The sequence below is a fragment of the Agelaius tricolor genome, unplaced genomic scaffold (genome assembly GCF_023055355.1).
Source record: "Agelaius tricolor isolate 1412-34295 unplaced genomic scaffold, bAgeTri1.0.p SCAF_43, whole genome shotgun sequence".
Taxonomy (NCBI): Eukaryota; Metazoa; Chordata; class Aves; order Passeriformes; family Icteridae; genus Agelaius; species Agelaius tricolor.
In genome coordinates, this window is record NW_027269303.1 from 175,905 (window position 1) to 199,397 (window position 23,493).

Here is a 23,493-nt window from a genome sequence, read left to right on the forward strand (position 1 = left end):
AGGCTGGGAGCAAGCAAGGAGCCCCAGAAGCCAGACAGCAGGGAGGCCTCTGAGCCAGCGCCAGTTTGTAGCACACGGAGCCCTGGCTGGGAGATGGGGCTGAGGCCGCTCCATGGCGGGGCCTTGCCCGGGGCTGCAGCGCCCATGGCCGACCCTCTCCTCACAGTGACCTCGCAGACGGCCCCTGGTGCCAAGCGCCGAGAGGAGCCGCTCCGTGGGCGTGGGCAGAAGGACAGAGCCTCTTCAGACCCACAGCAGTCCTTGCAGGAGGCGCTCTCCTTGCTGGGCAGCGATAACTGGTAAGAAAGGCCCCGTTCCCTCTGTGTCCCTCTCGGCGTTAAGGTCGGTCAGAAGCGTGTCTTGCTCGTGCCTCGGAGCCCCGAGAGCCCAGAGGGCCAAAGGGCACTGGTGAAACCCCTGCAGAGCAGGGAGAGGATGAAGATTGGAGAGCAGCCTTTTCTTGGCCTTGCTCTGCAGCAGTGCTGCAGCTGCAGCAGGTCCGTGCTGTTTCCTCGCTTTGCCTGCTGCTCCATGGAGCTGCAAAGGAAACCTTGAGGGAAGAGAGAAAGCTCTGGAAGGAGATGATTTGCTGGCTGAAGGCAGAAGCAGGATGGCAGAAGTTTTGAGTGTAGAGATGTGGGTGCCTTGGGCCACTGGCCCAGTGGGACTGAGTAAGATTCCTCTCTGCTCCCACTGCTGACAGCAATGGCAGGTGACAGGGTCTCCCTGTGACCTCCTGCATGGGAGTCCCAGAAGCAGCTCCAGGGAGTTCCTTTTTCTGAGAAATGGACTGAGTTGTGCTTTCAAGTCCCTCAGCCTGCCATTACTCCTGAAGGGCTCATGGCAGAAGAGAAGGAAAAAGAAAGAAAACCCTCTAGGAATCTTGCACTTTTGGAATTCAACTTTTTACCTCTCACTGCTTCATATGGACCTGAGATGTTTTGCCAATACTCCCAATGTGTCCCAAAATTATACACAGGCAGAAGGAGGTCCAGAGGTGATAACCCTACAAATTTTAGCTGATACTGGTTTTCTTTTTGATGTCTTTTTTTATCACTCCCTGGTGGATGCTTCATTCACACAGGGGTAAGGACTCCATTCACACTGGGATAAGCATGAAAAATCTGCCATGATGCATCTCCTTGTGGAATCACCTTTGTTTTGCCCTTTCACTTCTGCTTTCTCTTCCCCATTTCTCTTTGGTGCCCTGTGAGGTGCAGAGAGCTTCTGCAGGTGTGGGGGGTCTGGATGGCACTCAGGGGTGCCTGTGGGATCGGTCACCAGCCCTGGGCTGCAGCCCTGATGCCTCACAGACCTTCCTGTAGCTGAGGGCTTGCACAAAGCAAGTGCTCAGAGACAGAGTTGTTTGCACCTTTTAAATAACTTGTTGCTGTTGTGGGGGTTGTTTTAGGTAGGGGGTTTTGGGAAAAGCCAGAGTTTTCCCAGAGTTTGCCCAGGGGTGGAATCTCCTGGGTCATCCTGCTGCTTTTTTGGGGAATGTGTGAGGTGGAGTGGAGGGGGTGACAGAGAGGCTGAGATTGTAGAGTGGAAACTCAGCTCCAGAGTGGCAGTGCAGACTCTCCCTGCTGAATGCCTGCTGGGGCTGACAAAGAAGGAAAATGCCCCAATAACAGCCCGGTGGCACTGTGCCTCAGGGACAGGTACAGGGAGGTGACAAGAAACAGCAGCATGGCCCGGTCTCACAGCTTCTAGGAAGCAGTGACAGAGGGGCCTCATGTGCCAGAGATTTCAGAAGGGCTGTCTTCTTAAACGGCCACTCTAAAACCCCTCTCTTTGCCTCTTGGGTTTGTGAATGCTTTTGACAGCCACAGCATCCTGGGGCAACGCGTTCCAGGATTTCAATAAGCACTCCTTGAAAAGCACCTCCCATTGTTCAACTGAGCTGCCAGCCTGGTCATTTCAGAGGGTGCTGCCTTGGTGGAGAGAAAAATCAATCTTCTGCCTTTCAGGGAGCTGAAGGAGAAGGGACTCTTCACCATCAAACACCTGGCTGGGTCCCATTCAGAGGTCCTGCTTTGTAGACTTCGTGACATTTGCTTGGCAGTTACCAGCGAGGTGAGAACATTGTTCTGAATTGTCCTCCATACTTCATACACGGTGTGTAGAGTAGGTATGTGCTTGCTCATCTCCATGTGTGCTCAAGGTCTGCCTTCATTTCTGGTTTTAGACCTGATATTTCTAATGTCTGTCAGCTATCTGTAGGATCCGTGGGTACATGCAGCTGTATCTACTGGCAGGTCAGGTATCTGACACTCATCTTTGATTGTGGTGCCTTTATAATGCAATGTGCAAAGGCAGAAACTGAGACACTAATAACATTATTTTCCAGAGTCCCAATCTCTGCCCAAACTGTAATTCAACACTGCAAATTATTCTGTAGACCAGAGCCTGTGTTTTCTGTTTCCTATCTGAGTGCTTCAGCTGCTGGTGTTGCTTTTTTGAACAGGAGCACCTGACTCTTTAATCTTTATGACTTGTGCCTTTATGATCTGAAAGCAGCTCTTGCTTTAATTTTCTAGTAAAAGGGCCTAAAATCAAAGCTGTGGACATTTTAGAAGGGTTAAGTAGAACACTTTGGTCAAATTTTTTTTAGGCCTGCAGTTAGCAGGTCTGAGGCCAGAAATTGGTGCCAGAGTAAGTGCCTTTCTGTGCTTGTGCTCTCCTGCTCTTCTTGTACTTGTATGTTCCTCTGGACACAGTGGGACGTGTTGTCATTTCCTGGGACTTCTGTTGAAGGTAACTGGTTTTCTTTTCAAGGTGATTCTTATACTTCCCCTCATGACTTCCCCAGGTGACCAACCTCCGTTCCAAGGTGTCCTACTCTGCCATTGTCACTCTGGGAGAGCTCTTTGTGACCTTGAAGAAGGACATGGACTCTGAGGTGGATGAGGTTGCTCGGGTCCTTCTCCAGATGGTGTCCAACTCGCCAGAATTTGTTCAGAAAGCAGCCAGTCAGACCCTGGGGATCATGGTGGAGAATGTGACTCCTGCACGAGCAATGGCTGCTCTCATGGACATGGGAGTCAAGTAGGTTCTTCTTCTTTTAGTGATGTTCTTCACCTTTGTGTGTGTGGGAGGGAGAAGGGATGAGACAGAGAATGGGAATGGTGGGAGGGAAGGGTCCTGTATCCTGCATCTTCTGTGGACTCAGTGACTTGATTCTCCGACCACCCTCACTTCTTTCCTCTTGTCACCTATTTCTGCCCTCCTGCAGCCTATTAGTTCTCAGAATCACAGAACTGTAGAATATGGGGAGTCGGAAGGGGCCCATCAGGACCATCAAGTCCAGCTCCTGGCCTTGCACAGAACAGCCCAAGGGTCACACCAAGTGCCTGAGATTGTTGTCCAAATGCTTCTTCAACCCTGTCACCACTGTGACCACTGCCCTGGGGAGCCTGTTCCAGTGCCCAGCCACCCTCTGGGTGAAAAACCCTTTTTCCTGATATCCAAACTAAAGCTCCTCTGACTCAGCTTCCTGCTGCTTCCTGGAGTTCTCCCAGTCTGTCAGATTTTCCTAGATATGGTGACTGGTGGGGAAGGGAAAGTGCCTGCAAGGGCCAAGGATAGAGCCTTGTGCTTTTGTGGGAAGAGGGACAATTGCAATTGCAGCTGTGGGCAGTGTTTGGTATTTCACAGCACTAACCACAGAGGCCCTGGGGAAAACCACCTATCCTCATGATGCCATTAACTTGAGAAATGAGGAGGGTCCTTGCTGGGGCATGGAGCACATGGGGGACAATCTGCTGGGTGTGGCACAGCCTGCACAGCAGGGGCAGCTCCTGCCAAAGGAGTCTTGTATGACTGTCCTGGCCTCAGAGCTCTACTTTCCATTCAAACTGATGTTTCGTGTTAGCCTTGAGATGATGAATCACTCTAAAGGCACCTTCACAGGCTGAGTGCCATGGGACAGTTGAAGCAAATGCTGCCTTAAATGTTGGTGATAGTTCCCAAGAGACACTCTCTAGAACAGGACAACCTGGCTAAACTGCCTGCCACCCTTTCCCCAGCTTTGGAATAGGGAAAAACATTCAGATGGATCCATTGCCAAGCCTCACAGAAGAAACAGGCTGCATTGCTGGATATTCTGCAACTTCATGGCCCACAATGTGTTTTCCCTGCATTTGTTATTTTCCAAAGTTCTGCAGATTTGGGGATAAATGGGTGGAAAGAGCCTCAATCCTGCTGCAGCTCTGTGTACTGGGTGCCCTCTGATGGGTCAGCATCAATTGTCCTTAATTTCTAAATTATTCATATGTCACCTATTTCTTTAATCTTTCTCAGAATAAATACTGAGAAAGAAATTGAGTATCAGACCGTGCAGGGAGGCTGAATTCCTCCCTCTTCCGTGCAGGCAGGCCTTGTGTACCATGCTAACTTTGTGTTTACCTGAGGACAGAACCTTCTGCAGGTGTCTGAAGGTGCAGGGAGAGCCCAGGCTCCTTCCCCCAGCACGGGCAGGGAGCAGGCTCTGGCCAAGGCCTGTGCTGCTGCTGCTCCTGGTCCCTGTGGCCCAGGGTTTGCTCTCTCCTCCCCAGCAGCCGCCACGCCCCGGTGCGGAAGCGTGCGGCCCAACTCCTCCTGTCCCTGATGCAGAGAATTGGAGCCACCAAGCTCGCAGGCACAGCCAGGGCTGAGAGGCTGGCACACGTGGCAGGGAAGCTTGCTCAGGACTGTCACAAGGACACAAGGTAATGATCTTCATTTCACCTCCTAAAACAGCAAAACCGTTTTGTGTCTGGCTATAAAGGTGAAACCACACAAGAGTGGAAACTAAAGGGAATATGAAGTTACCTCATGGTGTGAATAATGGAATATGCTGAGTTGGAAGGGACCCTGATGGGGTCAAGTCCAGCTCCTGGCCATGTGCAATGACCCCAAGAGTCACTCCATGTGCTTGAGAGCATTGTCCAAACACTTCTTGAGCTCTGTTAGCCTTGGCACTGTGACCACTGCTCTGGGTTGCCTGGGCAAATGGCTGTACTGGGAAACCTGAGGTTGGCCAGCAAAAAGGAGCATTGCCAACTTTTTCCTGTGGCTTGAAGGATTCTTTACTGAGATCAAAAGAGCTCAGATCAGCCAGTCCAACAGTTTTGTTTGGCCTTAGGTGCACAACACAAAGCCAAAGTGTTGGCTAATGTTCATCACTGAAGGATCCCAAACATCCATTTCTCATTAACTTCAGACTTTCCTAGAAATATTTCAGAGGTCTTCAGCCAACATATTCAGTCTTTCTAAACCTGTTCTGCAGATTTCTAGAATGCTGTTATCTGTGGCTCAGTGAACTCCACATTTCTTCTTGAAGAAAACTGTGGCAAAATCAACCCAAACCACCAAAATCCCCTTCCTTTGATGATGAAATTCCCATGAATAGCTGCCAAGAACACCAGAGCAACTAGCTGCCCCTGTGCAAACACATAGTATAGAATAATCAATAGGATGCATGAGGTGTTTTGTTCTGGCTTCCCTGCCAGTTAAAGAAAGGCAAATTATTGTGCAATGGCAGCAAGACACTGCTAATAGGCTCTGACAACAAAGCAGATGTGTTTTGCTTGTTCCCTGAGATCCTTTGATGCCACAGAAGCACACCCACAGTTTCAGAGTGAAATGGTATTTTTCTGTTGCCCCACATTCTCCTCTTGCCTCTTGTGTTCAGCTGACACCACTGTGCAGTGTCAAGTGAGGTAAATCTCCCTCTTTGCTGGGCAGGAAATGCCTTCTTGTGCAAGGATTGCACCTGATGAGTTTAAGGTATCAGCCTTTTCTGTTAACACTCTTCCTGTGTTTGTTCACTTTTCTTTTGTTTCCTTTCTTCCTTCATGCCTTTCTGCCTTCCTTTTTGCCTCCTTCCTTCCTTTCTTCTGTCCTTCCTTCCTTCCTTAGGCATTATGGACAGGAGATGGTGAAGATGTTGCTCAATCATCAACAATTTAAAAAGCTTTTGGAACAATCTCTTTCCACCCGTGACCTGGAAGATATTCTGACAAGAATCAAGAAGGAAGTAAGTGCTTGGCAGGAGAAATGTCTCCTTTGTGCAAGTATTGCCACTGCTAATATGAGATCAAACATACCCAATCTGTCTTTAGCTCATTCCTCTTCTGCTGAATCATTTTGCTGCTGGGAATGAGCTGTTAATCCTCAGCCTGTTCATCTGCAGATGACAAAGGAATTGATATTATTAGGGAAAAAGTGGGGTTTTGAATATTTTCAATATCAGTCACAAAGAGGAAAGGGGAAGAGGAGAAAATGGGTTTACATTTAAGCGTAAGCCTCCACCATGCTCTCCCTACTCTGCCCCTGTAAATGAATTAAGTGAGAATTGTGCTTCTGAACATAACAGAGTCTTTGCAAAGGACACTGGAAATAGTAGTACGAAGAAAATTTGCAAATACACAAAAGATGTCCAAGTCAATCCTAGTTACTTCAATTACTGTCTGTCTTTTGGGAATGCTGCCCTGCTGTCAAGCCCTGTGGAGCTGGAAGAAGCTTGGTGAATTCAGCAGCATCCAGTGGAAAATCTTTTGTTTGCTTGGGGGGGGGGGGGGGGGGGGGGATTTTATTTTTCTATCGACATTATAGAAGGGAGCCTGCCTTTGTGCAGGCACAGGGAGAGTGACTGTTGAACCAAATCGACTTCCAACACAATGGGCCAACCCCCAAAGAGTCCAGTTTGTTCTGCTGCTTCCTTCACCAACACTCATTGCCTGCCAGTTTGCATTATTCCCATTTATGCTCAAGACTAAGGAATTTGGGATTTTATATTGCTGCTCAGTCTGGTAGCACCCATAACCTGCCTTGGGCTACTGAAAACAAAGAGTTGGCATCACTGAATCTCTGGTCTGTTTCCATCTGTAAGTTAGGAAATGTTTCCCTAAGCCTTGGTAGCAGTGATCCTGGTTCTAACTTGTGTTTTCAACAGGGAATTTCCAATTTTATACTCCAAAGACTGATGGGGTTTCTCTATGTCTTTGTAGGGGATGGCAAACCAGAAGGCTGAAGGCCCATCTGTCAAGGAGCCGGTGAAGGAGAGGAACGGTGGCTCAAAGAAGCCCCAGGCCACGTTGTCTTCTAGCAAACGGTACTGAGCACTTTTGTTAGATGAGACAAAGCACATGACAAGCTTTACATGTCTCTTCCTCAGGAAAAACTTTCTGGCAGAGATGACCAGTGCCACAGATTGTTTCCTTTCCCTACAAATGCTCTAGGATAAAAAAATATCTACTTCTGCATTGTGCTGAACACAACTTCTCTGGAGGGGTTTCCACAAAAATGGAGAGACAAAAAGACACCCATTGGTTGCAGCTCAGACAATGCAGTGCAGTGGCAAGGGCAGTGTTGTGGAGGCTGGGAGAGGGCCAAGTTTCTGCTGCCTGACTTGGGACAAGTAAATTCAAACAGGGCTTTGTTTTCATCTGAGTGGAGTCTTTCAAATGGGTGTTTTGATGAGAAATCTCAGTCTGGAAGCAAGATGCCATTCCACAAAGATGCAGTTCTCATCCATGTGGTTTGGCCTGGCTGAATCATGGTTTTCTTACACTCAAACAGTATCAAGTTTGAGTAGTAAGGAGCAAGGCAATTCCTGAACAACTTCAGTCAACAGGTGTCTCAATGTGGACTTTTTGTCTTGATATTCCTGTCCTTCATGTAATTTGCTTGATGGACAGCATGTTTGGTTTATTTCCCCCTGTGCTGCAATCAGCATTTAAGACAGGAATTGCTCCTTGCTGTCTCTTCATGGCAGTTGCAGAGCTGCTTGTACCTCTTCTCCTCTGATAACAGAATTTAGCTCTGTCCTGCTCAGCAGTGGCAGGAAAGTGACCACATGCCTCAGTAGCACAGCTAGCATCTTCCCGTGCTCATGGAAGAGACAGGTTGATCCAGGAGAATTGTTCCCAGTGGGTTTGTTAACCTGTGCATCTAGGCTCTAGGGAAGCAAATGAAATGTGAGTGGAGTGTAGTTCTGGGATGTCTGGCTTCCGTTTTTATCTCTCTTACTGATTTTCTGAATCCTTCAAATATAGCCCTGTTTATCTGTTCAGATGCATCTGAGCTACTTTTCCAGATTGTCATGCCTGGTGTAGAGACACTTCTCCAGAGTGATGAGTTTCCTTATTCTAAGACACACATGTCCCTTATGAGGAAGCATTTAGACTTGGAAGCAGTGTCTCTCTTTCTCCACAAAGCAATGTGACCTGTGTGCCCTGGCAGCCATCTGAAGATAGATCAGATGCATCTCATCCTTGGTTTTCCTCAGTGAGCTCCAGCAAGAATGTTACTTGCAGATTGTCTCCGGTAATCATTGTCATGAGGTCCACATTGTTCTTCAGACCCTCATGACTTTCCAGCTTGAAATCACATAATAGGAAAGCTGCTCAAGATGTTTTGCTCACAATTAACTGAAGGTATTGTCTGTGGCTGCAGCTCTCTCCATAGAGAGCAGCAGGCACAACTTTCCCAGGCATTGTTCTGGGGAAGGCTGTGAGAAGATCAGAGAAAAGAATCAGAAACAATTCTTATCTGCCCTTGCTGTGCCTGTTGTTGTGAACATGTGGAATGTGTTATAGAGATTTGTTTACTAAAGGGTAATTTCTTAATTGGCTACTGGTGATGGTGTTTTGGATTCAATTGACCAATCTGGTCTGTCTGTGTCTGACTGTCTGTAAGGGTGATGAGTTTCTGTATAGTATAGTATAGTATAGTATAGTATAGTATAGTATAGTATAGTATAGTATAGTATAGTGTAATAAAGTGATTGATCAGCCTCAGCTTTCTGGAATCATGGAGTCAATGCTAATTATTTCCTTGACAGGGATGCCATGCTATGATAATTATCACCAACAGGTCCTCATTTGGTTTTATTTTCCAGGGTGAAATCTCCCTCTGATGGACACCTCCTACACTGTGCAAAAGCCCAGGTCACGTCACCTCCAGCTGTGGAAGAAACGGAGCTGCTGCAGAAGCTTTACCATCTCCTGGAAGCCAAGGGGTTTCAGACAAGGATGGAAGGAGTGGAACTCCTCCAAGACCTGTGCAAAACCAGCCCCCAGCTCATCTCCACCAACATTGTCCAAGTACGTAGGGTATCTTCACTGCTCCTTTCCTTTAGCTCCTTTCCTAAGCCTGTAGCAGCAAAGTTAATTCAGTGTGTCTTGGCACTCCATCCTGGCTGTTTGGGACACGCTGGTCCCTCTTACCCAGACAAATGTAATTCAGGTCCAGGCTTCAGGAAGTGTTATTTCAGTCCAGTTGTATTTGTCCGGCAGGTGCCTATTGATGCTGTTCATCAGATGATGGCAGAATTTTCTGCTGGTGTAACTGCTGCTGTCTCCTATTCCCAGTTGGGTTAAGTGAAGGAAATCCAGCCCCTGAAAGCATGGCAATTGTTCTCTAGACCAAAAATGGGTTTGCATAGGGAAGAGAAGTATCAGGCTGAGTTGGTTTAAACCCATTTGGTTTTTCAAAAACAACACTTCTATATACTCCATCTTGTCTTACACAGGCACAACTCTGGCTTCTCATTTCCATCCTTGTTCCTATTCCTCTTGGTAAAGACAGTGCTCACCCTTCTTGGGGGGTCTTTTTTTCTCTTTGGAAAAGGATGGAAACAGCTAAGGACTCATCTCTGCCTTCTCCTCCCAGTAGCTGCTTTTTCCCTTTTTCCAGGAAAAGGTGCCTGATAATGTGGCTGTCAAGGGACTGAACCTGCTCTAATGAAAGCTGTACAGCACATTCCATTTCAGAAGTCCACCTGTTACTTAGAGAAATGGTCTGGATCCTGGAAGAGTTGATCAGAGCCCTGCACTTCTCCAGATACTGGCTCTGAGACAAACAAAATAAAACTTAGATCTTCTCCAGCCATGGTTTTGGCAAAATCATAACTGCCCTCAGTACTTGAGGCAACTGTATAGAAAACCAGGCATTGTAAACATCTGCTTCCATTCAAAGCAAAGGTACTCTTTAGCATTAATAAATGGAATTGATTTAATGATTTATAGATGGAGAGAAATACCATAGGGGCTACTCTGTCCCCAACCTCTTAAAAACAGAAGAAAATCTTTCAACCAGCATGAGGTTGCGCCACTATTCCAGTGAGTGGCCCACAGGAAAACAGTGAAATTGTGCAAGCGAGTGCTGACCTGACAGAAAGGATCACTTTCATCTTTGACATTGCTGACTGCTACAGCCACTCTTCAAACAAGGACATTTGAATCCAGCTTTCATGTTGCTTGTTCTCTTCACAGATTTTTGATTATTTTATCCTGAGAATATCTGACAGCCACAGAAAGTGAAGCAGAGGGCGCTGGATGTGCTGGCTGAAATCACAGGAGTCCTGAAAGATGCCTTGAACCCAGTGATCATTGGTTTGGTGGAAGGAATAACAAAGAACCTGAACTCAAAGGATCCCAGGGTTCGTGCTGCAGCTGTGAAAGTACTGGAAGAATCCATTGCTCATTTGGGTAAGGCTGAGCCCTGGCAGGGACTCTCCTCAACTGCATCTCTGTCTCTCCTGCACAAGAGAGCGCTGAGTGCCTTGACAGCTGCTCTTGTCTGTGGAACACTCCAGCTGACACCCACCAGAAGCTGTGCAGCTGCAGTCCTTATGCACCATCCCCAACAGGCTGGAATGTGCAGCAGCATTTCCCAACAGTCCCAGGCTCCCTTGGCTCTGTGCCGCTTGTCTGAAGAGCAAGTCCTGGGCTACAGCTTTGCTACAGTTCAGAGGCAAAGGGGGTTTGGAGTGTGCTTGGGCCCTGTCTGACTTCCCAAATGAACAGCTTTGCTGTTGGCATGAAGGGACACTGGCCCATCAAAGCTTCTGCAGAGCAGCCACCTGGGAGGCTCTACATTAGAGGCATCAGCTGCCTATTTTCCACTTTTCTTCTTTGTCTTCCATGTTCAAAGGGGAACTTATGATTCACCAAGTTCATTTCATTAGAACAAACAGGTATAAACCCAGCTGTCAATGATGCCTTGTTCCACATGTTGTTTTGCATGGGGCAAGATGGCCACAGCAATTAACTACATAGGCAAGGGCTGCTCTAAATTCCTCTGCCACACAGATTTATGTCAGCTCTGAGAATGCTCACTGGGGAAATATGCCTGAAAAAAGGAGTGTTGAAGAGGCAGGTCTTCAAGAGGAGTTTCCACTTTCTCCTCCCCAGCTGCTCTGTAAACTCAGGAACTGCCTGACTCAGTGCCTTTCTGTGACCCAAGTATGGGCTTCTTCCTTTTTGCTCTGGGATGCAAAACCTTTTCACTGCTTCCATGTGACTGAACTCTTGAGGTCCCTGATGTGAAATGTTTTAACATAGCTCCTGCTACAGCAGACAAGTTTGGATTTACAAATGTGAAAGGAGAGCTTTTCTTTTGGAATTTTAAACCCTGCCAAGCAGGCTGGAAGGAAAGAAGAAAAGGATTCAAAAATCCACAGAAATGTACTTTATTTTATAAAATGGGGTTGGCCCTGCCCTTTCCCTCCTCACTGTCCTTTCTCCTATGACCTGAGAAAAGTGAGCAGAACCATGTGTTTCCCTTGTAGATCATGTGTCACTGCTGAAAGAGTTCAGCTACCAATGGAATCACCTGAGTGGCCAAGCTCTGCTGGATGTCACCGAGTGTATCACAGGTATGGCCTCCCCTTCTAAGCCAAGAGCTCTGCCCAGGGAGTATTTACAGGGAATGCCTGTGAACAGACAGCAGAGCAGTTCCTCCACATCAGGAGGTGCTGAGCTTGTTGTCCCTGCTGCCCAATAGCCCAGGCAGGTGGATTTGGCAGAATTTCCCTGGCTGCTGCAGAGCTGGGCAGCATCTGAGATGGGGGCAGCGCTCCGCCTGGGGGCTGAGCTCTCACTGGGGCATCTCAGAACCACCTCCAGCAAAGGGAGGGGCTGAAAATACCCCAGCTGGCTCCTCTCTGGGAAGCTCAGGGACATTTGTGATCTTTGAGGGGAAATGGTGGCAAATGCTGTTTCAGGGCATCAGTTTGTTCTGTCCTCACAAAATTCTTGTTTTTCTCTTGGAAAGTTTTGAGGCTGAACCGTGCAGAGCCTGGGGGTCACAGCTCAGGTCAAAACTCAACAGAGGCATCAGAGGCAGGGGTTCAGTGCAAGGCAGCCTCTGGGGCACAGGGACAGAAGCAGAGTGCTGAGGCTCCCTGCCTGTGCTGTCAAAGTGGCCTTGGACTGAGCCTTTCAGGGTGTGCAAACAGTGTCTGCCTGTGCCAGCGCTGTCCAAAATGCTACAAATGCAGCTGATAATTGATTCCTCAGAGGAGCTTGCTATGTCAGCAAGAGCCAAGGAATGGAAAAAGGATAATCTCAATATATAGTAGAGAGGAGAATTGATCACCTTGCTTTACCTGGGGCTAAATCCACTGCTAATTATGCCAACATCATTGAATGCAAGGTTTAATACACTTTGTGTCTCCATTAGGAATCTCAAAAGGGCATGTTCAGTGACTGGGAATGTCAAAGGCCCTTTAAAGAGCATTTGAATAAAGTAGATCTCCAGCAATAGGGAATTTAGTTTAGCAGTTCTTTTGATCTCTTTTTCAAATAAAGGAATTAACCATAAATTAGGAGTACTTTAGAAAGAGCAGATGTTGTCTCTGAGATTTAGTAGGAACAGACAGCTGTTCCTCACGTTCAGTAGTCACCGATGTCTTTAACTGCATTTAAACTCAAATTAATTCCCATTTTAAAATGGGTACCATAAAGGGTACCATAAACCTTTCCTGCTTAGCAAAATTGGTTTTGGGTACTTGCAGGAACTCTTTCAATGTTGATGACTGGTGGTGGATTAACAGCATTGAGAAAATGAAGTCTCTTCCACCACAGAATATTAAATGGCTGCTAGATAACATTTTGTCTGATCAGAAAATAAGAATGGTCTCCAGAGCCATTCAGGTTTTGGTCTCTCAGCCAAATCTGCCATGCAAGAAGCCTGTTGGTAGTAAATTTTTGTCTGTGTTTGATATAGTTCAGTTCAAAAAATGGGCAGAGAGCACATTTCAGAGACAATATGAGAAAACACTCGTGTTTTGGTTGCATTTCAGTCCCCTGTGTAGCATTTTTCTTTCTCTATGCCCCTATTTCAGTGGACATTAAAAGAAAAAACGCCATTAACATTGGGAGGGGAAAGTGGCAATAAAATGTGGAGATACTCAAATGCCACAGCAATGGGATCTGGGTAATTCTCTAAGACACCCTGAGGTTTGAAACAGCTGTTTCTTGGAAGCCCCAAAAGCATTCTGCCAAAGACACCAGCTGGTCACTGATGTTTCCAATCCAGCTGTCAAGGAGCAGCCATCTCTGCTGGGCTGGAGTTTTGAGGTGTGTTCTAATCCTGCCCTTTGCTGTGTGCCACTGAGCACAGGGAAGAGCCAGATTAGACATTTGGAACTTGACATCAAAGTTACAAAAATGGAATCATCCCTTTATTAGAAATCTCTCCATTTCCTCTCTATGGTGCATTTCCAAATCTTCAGTGTGGGTTTAGACAAGTTCCTACTGGAAATAAAAGGCAGTTGGACGTTTCATTCATTGTTCATGCAGAAAGAGATTGTGAAATAATTTAATAAATGTGCAAAGTCTGCCACAGGGACAAGGCTCTGGTTGGAGCAATTAGTCCTGAGGGGTTGGTGGCTCTGTTTCCAGGATGATCAGCTGCTTTGCCCGTTTCTGGATCAAGGGGCTCTGTGTGCCATTTTGCTGATCTTGGCCAGAGAGGCTTGCCAGAAGCAAAAGCAGAGGTAGATCCTTGTTTGCATTGAGGTTGTGGCTAAGGAGCTGTGTCTCTGTCCCGGCAGTGCTTGTGCAGTGGGTCCATGCCCGGAGCCCTGCAGTCGTCCAGCGCGACGCCCTGCCCGTGCTCTGGTCCTTCCTGGAGAACAAGGCGCTGCCCGTGCGGAGCGCCAGTGTCCGCACCGTGGCCACCAAGCTCGCCTCTGCCCTCTACAAGGTGATGGGCACCCAGCTGAAGAAATGTGCTGCCAGCAAGCCTGCACACGTGCGGGAAAACCTCTCCAAAATGCTGGGCTGGTGAGGGCGAGATGTTCTCCAGAAGGCTGAGGAAGCGCTGAGTTGGACACCTCCGGATTTGCCTTTTTAGCTGTGCCAAAAAAGATGAAATCCAAAGGAAGGGTTTGCATCTGCCCCTGCTCTCTCCATTGCCCTTCCTAGTCATGGCATGGGGGGCCTGAAGCAGCTCCAGGTGGAGGACAAGGTGAAGGGAATCATGGCTCAGCCTCACACAGAGGGGAGGGGGGAGCTGGGCCACTCTCTGTTGGGAGGAAGGGTCTTGTGGCAGCCCAGAGAGGCTGTGCACATTGCCAGGGAACAGCTGTGCCCTGCATGTGCCCCTGCAAGGAGCTGTGCTGCTGCCAGTGCCCCTGGAGCTGCAGGGCTGCTGAGCTGTGGGGCAGGCAGAGGAGCAGGAGGGTGCAGGTGCAGCTGAGCCATTCCTGGAGAGCACAGGGCTCTGGGCTCCCTGCTGTCCCAGGGCAGCCCAGAGGCCAGGCTGTGCCTGTGCTAGCTCTGGGCAAGTGGCTCAGGGTTTTGCCCTGCCTGCCTCAAGTGTCTGCCAGCAGGAGCATGTTTCCCTGTGCAGCTGTTTAGAAGTTTGCAGGAAATGTGTCCCATGAAATATGGAGCTTCAGATGCTTTAGTTTTGCATGGTGGCCGCTGTTAAACTTTGTGTCTCCATTTTGCAGATCTGGCTGGTTACAGTCTTACCGAGAAGTTTTCTCTGGACACTTCCGATGTTCCCTCACCCACAAAGTCCTCGCCTCCCGTCCAGAAGAGCTCTCTTTCCTCCAAGCTCAGGAAGAAGCTGCTGCCTGCATGAAGAGTCTTTGAAGAATAGGATTGATGCCTTAGGCTTCATAGTTACAGCTGTACATATGTTCTGATCTTTAGATGTAGTTTTGAATTAATGTGTTTTGATTGTATCTTTAGAATTTTTGACGTATTTTAAACTATATATAGTTTTGATGATGATGTATTTTTAACTATATATATTTTTGATGATGAAAAAAGTAAATAAACAAATAAAACTTAAATAAACCAAGAGGAGAATGTGAGACCAGGACCTGCTAGCCTAGAGATTATGGGAGTGCAGCTCACTCAATGTGTCAATGTCTCACCACATCCTTTCCTCCTCGGGCCTCTCCTCTTCCTCTTTGGCCATGTTTTCTTTGTGTCATTTGTGCTGCTCTTTGTTACTTGGCATTACAACGGGGCCACCATTGACCTGTTTGGGGGACAATGGATCCAAAAGATCCTGTCTAGTCAAAGGTTTTCTACCTAGGTGTGTTCTGTGCTCACCAAAGGCCTGAGCAAAGAAACAAAGAGAATGTGCCCAAATCCCAAAGCTTTGCTCCTTTGCAACCTCCCACAGATCTGGCTCACAGGGAAAAGTCACCTGTATGTATATTTACCTGGGACAGCAGTCCAGCTGTGTTGTTTGCACCTTGTTTGCAGAAGGATGAGTGCACTGGAAGGCCAATAACAAGTGACAAGGGTTCCTCCAATCTGTACTGCAGCCTGGGTGCCATTCAGCCCAGAGCTAGGGGATCATTTGTTCCCATGGACCAGTGCTTGCCAGTGTAATGAATTCCTGCACAGCTGGAAGAAGCAATTCTGGATTCAGCTCCAGCTCTTGGTGGACTGCATGATCATTGACAATGCTGCCCTTCCAGAGATTATTCTGCAGTTTCCTTTCATAATCATTTGAAGTATTAAATTTCACATTTCAATTTGCTTTGTCTTAGGGAAAAACACTTCTGGCCCCAGTGCAAACTGTACTCTTGGTTGCCAGCTTCTGATGTCACACAATGTCACCTGGCTGCATGTGTTTGCTTAGCTCTGGGTCTAGTCCTGGCCTAATAAAGCCCAGGCAGGGTGGCACATTGCAGGGAAAACGGGTCCATGAGCTTATGGGGTTGCCATCAGCAGCAGAGTGAATGTGCCCTTTGGGGATTTCTCTGGAGACAAAATTAGGGACCTACTCCATGCCACAATATTCTCTTAGATCTTTCTGAAATATCCTAGAAAACGCTGTGAAACTTCACATTTCCTTGCACACCCACTGCTTGAATAGGGGCATTTTTGTCCCTCCTCAAAGCCATTGCTCTTGCACATCAGAAACATGAACATCCACCAAGAGGAATGATGCATGGTCCTCCTGCTGCTGCTTCAGAGGACTGGGAAGTGCAGACCTGGGTATTACCAATATGAGCACTTAATTAGCATTTCATGCTCCTTCGAGCTGTCCAGATCTCAGGGCTTTTTGTTTCAAAGCAGCCACTGCACCATCTCTAGGGAAGAACAGGAAATGGGAAACAGTGACTGCCAGCCCTGCAGGGGTGTGGGGGAAAACCTGAAGTGTCTGCATCAAAAGATGAATGGGAAGAGTGTAATTGCCAAAGCCATCCTTCATTAGGATAGCAGGACCAGTTCTTTACTGCATGCTTGCATGAAAATCCTTTGGGATCTCCTTTGTGTATCTCATGCAGAAAAGGAGCTCTTAATAATACCACGCTACTTAAACCAGATTGGGATGTGGCTCTGTAGTGGTTCACAATGAAGCAGACTGCCTGCTTTGTCACTGCCAGCCCTGGTGAGCCTGCGAGGGACCGTAGTGTATCCCATGCCTGTTTTGCCTCCAAGCAAAGCTTGGTTTTCCTTATTAGTGTGGAGTAAATACAAGAATAATAAAATGAACAATTAAACTGGCCACTTTGGAGGATATGCTCATGCTTTCGCATGTCAGTCCTGTACCTCATGCTCCCAAGGCTTGTTACTCATCATGAAATATTTTAACAAAAAAACCCCAGCTCTCATGTTACATCTGAATTAAATTGCATAAGATCATCAAGAATTCTGCTGTCAGGAGCAAGACAAGAGCCTTCCGACACTCACTTGCAGCTGTCCTGGATTTCTGCAGCCCTTTGTGAAAAGCTGCTGCAGACAGTGTTTGGAGTTGGTTTGGGCCTTTATGAGGGATCAGTGGAGCAGTGTGCAGGGCTCTCCTGGCAGAAAACTGTTTGTCCAAGCCCAGGGACATGGTGCCGGCAGAAGCGGAGCGGCCCCGCTCCCAGCCCGAGAGTCTGTGAGCTGAGCCATGCCAGGGAGGAAAGACAGCGAGGGGCTCCAGCCCAGCTGCTTCCCCTGCCCTGACCGTTCCAGGGAGCTCTGCCATGGGAGAAAGCCGACGCCGGACGAGCCACCGAGCTTCCATCAGCTGCTGGAACTGCTCCGTGACAGCTCCTGTTCTTCCCGAGAGAGAACCTGGTGCCTTCTTGGAACGCGTGTCATGGGGGGATTCTGTTTGTTAATAAACTGTTGGGGTTTTTCCACTTTCATCTATTAGTAATAACTTCCTATTGCTGGAAAGGGATTGTTGGAACACTATAGAGGAGATGACTTATTGCACAATGTCCTGTTTTAAATTGTTTCAAACTGTGTGAGACAGATGGCTTCACATAGGAGCATCCCCAAGGCTGCTGAGGGAAAGGCACAGAGGAAGACAAACCCAGTATTTCTGAGGGAAACTCCTTGACACCAAACCAACCTGAGCTGTCAAACAGCAGACCTGATGTTTCAAGACACGGGCCAAAGGGGAAAACTTTCAGTGTGTTTGGTGCAGGCTGGGTTATGCTCGAGGCAAAGGTGTGTCAGTGTGTTGGATAATACTCTTTTCAGGACCTAGAAATGGGACAACTGAGAGGTGTTTTAAAAACTTGTATTCCATTTTCAGTCTCATGAGAAGGGTGAGACAATACAGATCTTATAATTCACACCATCACAATCAGAAGCTGACTATTTCCTAATTATAATACCTTTTAAGTGTTTCTTGGTCTATCTGTTTTTTTCCACGCCATGTTGTAGATGCCTTAAAGCCAATTATTTCAAACTACCCCTTGTGGGTCCCACTACAATGCATCTTTCATAGCTTTATTTTTCCAAAGTCTTATTTGCAAGGCCATCTTTCGAAATTTTTTTCTAGCTCCATTTCTCTCTCAACAATATCTGTCCTATTCCATGGCATTTTTAAGTCAGCATTTCTTGTCTCAAGATTTATATACAGATTCATACCGTGTGGGCCTTCTATTAGGCTCTAAAAACTTTTTACATATCCTTTTTCCACATCAGTGCACTCGGCTCCTTCTCTCCTCATTGTGCCTGGCAAGCACAGGGGCCCAGAGCTCCTGCAGAAACCATCACAGCACTCAGTGGGAGCAAACTTGTGTCCAGTCCTCACCTGGAGCTGTGGTGGCCAGCATTCCACCACATTGGAATGAGGAACTGTTCCTGCTCTTTCAGAAGGAGCTAAGGAGGTTTGGCTGTCAGATCAGCTCCTTCCCAGCTCTTGATTTGCTGCCCTGGGGGAGCTGCTGCTTGTGGCAGCACTTGTTTCACAGCTGACAGCCCTGCTCTGCTGGCCAGCAGCCATTGCAGGAGCCTTTGCTGGTGACATTGAACGTTTCAGATCTTCTTAAGGAAAGCTCAGGGCAGAACTTGTCAAAAGAGCATTGCCTGGGTGATGCTTTTAACATTGGATCTTTCCTCCACCAGTGTTCATGTCCAGGGGCCTGTGACCCCGAGTGGGTGCTGCCTCCTGAAATCCCGAACAGCGCAGGGTGTCTCCCAGAGGCAACCTGCCACCACCTCCAACTCAGGCTGCCCTGGCAGTGCCAAGCGCCTCCTGCAAACTGACATCAGGAAACTGGAGTGGTGAGTTTTGATTCCCATGAAAAGGGTTGGCATTCGTGTCCAGGGGCCCATGGCCCCAACTGCGCTGCCGCCTCCTGAAATTCCGAATGGCGCACAGCATCTCCCAGACCCAAGCTGCCAGCACCTCCAATTTGGGCTGCCCTTGCAGTGCCAAGCTCCTTCTGCAAAATGACATCAGGAAACTGGGGTGGTGAGTTTTGTTTCCAATGGAGAAAGGCCTGCGTTCAGCCCAGGGGCCTGTGGCCCCAGTTGGGCTGCCGCCTCCTGAAATCCCGAACAGCTCAAGATGTCTCCCAGATCCAACCTGCCACCACCTCCAACTCGGGCTGCCCTGGCAGTGCCAAGCGCCTCCTGCAAACTGACATCAGGAAACTGGAGTGGTGAGTTTGGTTTCCCATGGCAAAGGGCTGGCATTCGGGTCCAGGGGCCTGTGGTGTAACAACTCCCCCAGGCCCCAGAGTCTAGACCTCAGGCAGCCACTGGTGACCAACAGGAACAGGAAGGCAACAGGACCGGTCTGGGTTTAGCAAAACCCAGGATCCTTTATTGTGCCAGGGACCAAGACAAGAAACAAGGGGCGGAGGGTCATGGATTTTACATGAAAGGGTAGGGGTGGTGTTTAGGGTTGGGGTCCAATAGCAGGAGGAGCAGGGGACTGCAAAGGGGTGGATCAAGGAAAAAACTAAGGAAAAAAAATCAATAGAAAAAACTAAGGCAGGGACATTGCAGTAGAATTTACACTAATGGGAGTACAGGAAAAGAAGAACATTCTGGGGCCATTCCTTATTTGACAAAATGGAGTGGAGTGTTTCTTCCTGGGCTTCCGGGGTCACAGCCCACAGGATGGAGGGGTGGAATCTTCTTTAAATCACACCCCTCGCCTGATGCTCTCTGTCTGGGTAGAATCCCCACCTCCTGGGGCGGGGGAACCCCATACCTCCCCCTTTTTCTTTCTTTTAGAAACAGGGGAAAAATTAAAGTTATAGCCCTTAAATTAGTTAATACTTATGAGGTAACTTATAGATAGATTATGACAACTCATAAAGGGATTCCCAGGGACATAATAATGAACAGTAAAACACTATTAACATGACAATAACAATTATAAAACTGATAATTTTAGCTAAACTTGAGACAATAAACAATCTTAATGGAAAGACTAAACATGAAGGGGGTACACACAAGAAGATTAAAAGGTATAGGTAAGAAAGTAAGTTTAATGTAATAATTAAAGTAACACTTAAGCCTTTTCTTTCATTTCTTTGCTCTCAACTTAATACCCTTATTCTTAGTAAATTAGTCCTTCTCTTTTTTGCTCACTCTCTTACTTTCTCTTTTTCCTTTTTTCCTCTTTCCCCTTTTTCTCTTCCCTTTAAACATCTTTCAAGTATTCTATACTATCACTTCTTGACTTACAATCAAACAGCTTACGCACACCTTCTTTTCACTTGCTTTTCACTCTAATTAAAACTTATGTTATTTTTCTGCTAACAAAAAATTGTCATTTGCAAGATCAAGTACGAAAGTAAAACACATAATTTATAAAAACACAAAATGAAACTCATCATTTGTAAAAAACTTTTTAAACCAGTGAAAAATCAAGCATCAAATTAGACTTACACATTTATCATGAGATATTGTTTTTCTGCAGGGTTCCTTCCATAAAGGATAATAGGGTATAAAGAGTGTATTCTGGAAACTTGATTTTTCCAATTAATTAAAATAAAGAGATTTAAAAACTTAACATGAGTAATGGGAGTTAGGATTGTTTGTGTCATATTAACTTCTTGTAATATTAGTTGAGAACTATTTACATTTATGTATATATTAAAATGAAAAGAGATAATAATAGTCTGTAAAAACTAAATTAACATTAACAAATGAAATAATAATTCTGGTATTTAATAGCTTACATGAGTTAAATTAGTACTATTAAATCAAGCTACTCCTTTCTAATGAAGACTGGGGGGTTGGAAAAGGTTAATCAAACAAACATATCTTTTGTGATATAAACATGATCTAGAACTCGCTTAAAATTAAAATGATCTAAATACAACTGAAAATATATTTACCAGGAAGGGGGAATAAAAAGGGAAGTGTTAGGGTTTCTACAGAAAACTTGCACAGTTACATTAATTTGCTGTCTGGAGCAGGCTTGGCGATGATTTCTCCTTCTCCACCAGCTGTGCTTGGGAGCTCTGGGTGTCAAACTTTGTTGAGTGCAGTTTGCCATGGCGTGCTGGAGGTGCCTGCTGCTGCAATCCATGGCGGTGGGCACTGGCACAGGCACAATTTGGTGAAACACAAAGTTTCTCTGGGGAGTCCGGATGGCAGTGGCCGCATTCAAAGGAGGCTCTCAATGCTGAAACACAGGTCCCAAACTGTTTGATGGACTGGCCTGGCTTTGGAGGGGCCCTATGGTGCCGGCAGAGGCAATGAAGTGGGAGATCCTCTCGGGAGAAGGAGTGGAAGCCCTGATGTTTGTGCTGTGTAACTGCAGCAAGTTGTCTGGGGCTCTGCTAGGAGGGTTATGGGCATCACCATTTTGGGGGAGTAAACAAAAGGAGGTTTCTGCAGTGGGGTTTCTGGTTCCATCTTCCCTGGAACAGACGTGTCCTGTGATGGAGGGGTCACAACCTCCAGAGGTGGAGCCAGAGGCAAGATCAGGGCCAGGAAGAGAAGGTGAAGAGCAGGAGAACAGGTTCCAAGTGGTGTGGCCATCACCATCTTGGAAAGGAGGAACCAGGGTGGCATGGTGTTGCAGGGTGGCAACACTACTCTGGAGCAGGGCCTGGGGAGGGTGTGGGAAAATCAGAGGGGAAGAGAATAAGGTGTGGAGGAATGGCTACGTGACAGGGGCCACGTTCTGGACCAAGAATCGGGAGGATGCAGCTAATCTGGGTCCCTGCACCTGCAAAACACTGTGTCCTTGAGCATAGCTGTGGTACAATAACAAGCAGTGAGAGAGACATGAGAAAAGAAAGATGTAATCCCTAAGGTATGAGGAAGAGCTGATATTGTAGTATACCAATAGATTGCTTAGCTTGCAGAATATGTATGAGCTTATTACTTGTTGTGGATAAAAGTCTGATGCTCTCTTCAATAAATGAAGCTTGCTAAACACTCCTATTGAGCATCCAAGTTTCCCTCACCGCGACAAATGGCCTCTGAACAGGGACCCTACAGAGGGCTTGAACCTGCGAGCCATGGTCCGGTGCAGTATTCTGTGTCGGTCCTGATGCAGCACAGGAGGCAAAAGAGTGGGCTCCGCATCCCTGAGCGACCTTAGAGAAGGGTCTCGGCCGGTGCCCCGAGTGACCTTAGAGAAGGGTCTCGGCCGACTAAGTGCCGCCATCTTGCAAGGGCTGAAACAGCGCTGACGACTAAATTAGAAGATAATGGAGAGACAAGAGGCGTATGACCTTTTAAAATGCTTTTTACAAAAGCAGGGATTACAGGGTATTGACCTGAGAAAAGAACTCCCAGGATTGCTTCCATATGGAGTTGCAAAAGGGTGTTTTACAGATCTCATCTACATCCTCTTGTCCCCTGCCCCCAGCAACTAGGAATGGCTACGTGACAGGGGCCACGTTCTGGACCAAGAATCGGGAGGATGCAGCTAATCTGGGTCTCTGCACCTGCAAAACACTGTGTCCTTGAGCATAGGTGTGGTACAATAACAAGCAGTGAGAGAGACATGAGAAAAGAAAGATGTAATCCCTAAGGTATGAGGAAGAGCTGATATTGTAGTATACCAATAGATTGCTTAGCTTGCAAAATATGTATGAGCTTATTACTTGTTGTGCATCAAAGTTTGATGCTCTCTTCAATAAACGAAGCTTGCTACACACTCATATTGAGCATCCAAGTTTCCCTCAAAGTGTCTCAAGGCATGCATGGGTCCCACTGAGGTCCATCCCCAACACAGGCTCCTCATGGAGTCCTTGGAGGACAGAATTGGAGGCCAGGATGGCTGAAAAACCTCTCAGAGACTCGGTGTGGAAAGAAAAATCCAAAGTACCTTAAAAACCTTGAGTATCTCAAGGCATTAATGAGCCCCACTGAGTGTCAGTACAAAGCTCTCCAGGGACTCATTAAAGCAGATAATTGGGGCCATGATTGCAGGAACCTCTCACAGAGTCTGTGTCAAAAGGAAAACACCAAGTACCTTAAAAAACTGAAGTACCTTGAAGTATTAATGAGCCCCACTGAGTGTTGTTACTGACAAAGCCTCTCCAGGGATTAATTACAGCAGATAATTGGAGGCCATGATTGCACAAACCTCTCAGAGACTCCAAGACAAAAGAAAAACCTGAAATCCTTTGAAAAACCTGCAGAGAGGCTCCCGGCACAGAGGCGGCTCCTGGCAAGGGCAGCGCTGCAGAGAGACAGCTCTGGGCAGGAGCAGCTCCTGTGCACAGCCCAGCAGGGCTGGGGCACTGCCTGCAGCCAGCCCGGGCACAGCACAGAGCCACAGAGGGGTTAAACTCAGCCTGGGCTGGGAGCACAGGGCAGAGCTCACTCAGGGCTCACTAGAGCAGAAATCAGCCCAGGTTTGATGCAGTCATTCCCTGGCTGTGGGAAGAGAAGCTGCAGTTCCTGCAGGGATCCCCTGGAGCTCGCACAGCCCAGAGCTTTTAGGACCTTTCGGGAGGACTCTCAGGGCTGCTCCAGGGCAGGGCTGTGGCCCTAGGGCAGGGCTGGCTTTCCCTGCTGCCCCAGCCCAGGCACAGCCCAAGGC

The 23,493-nt window shown here is 47.4% G+C and overlaps 1 pseudogene; it reads left to right on the plus strand.

Moving 5' to 3' along the window:
• Nucleotides 1-14,873, plus strand: part of LOC139604016 (TOG array regulator of axonemal microtubules protein 2-like) — a 33,162-nt pseudogene extending 18,289 nt beyond the window's left edge.
• Nucleotides 14,874-23,493: the final 8,620 nt, after the last annotated feature.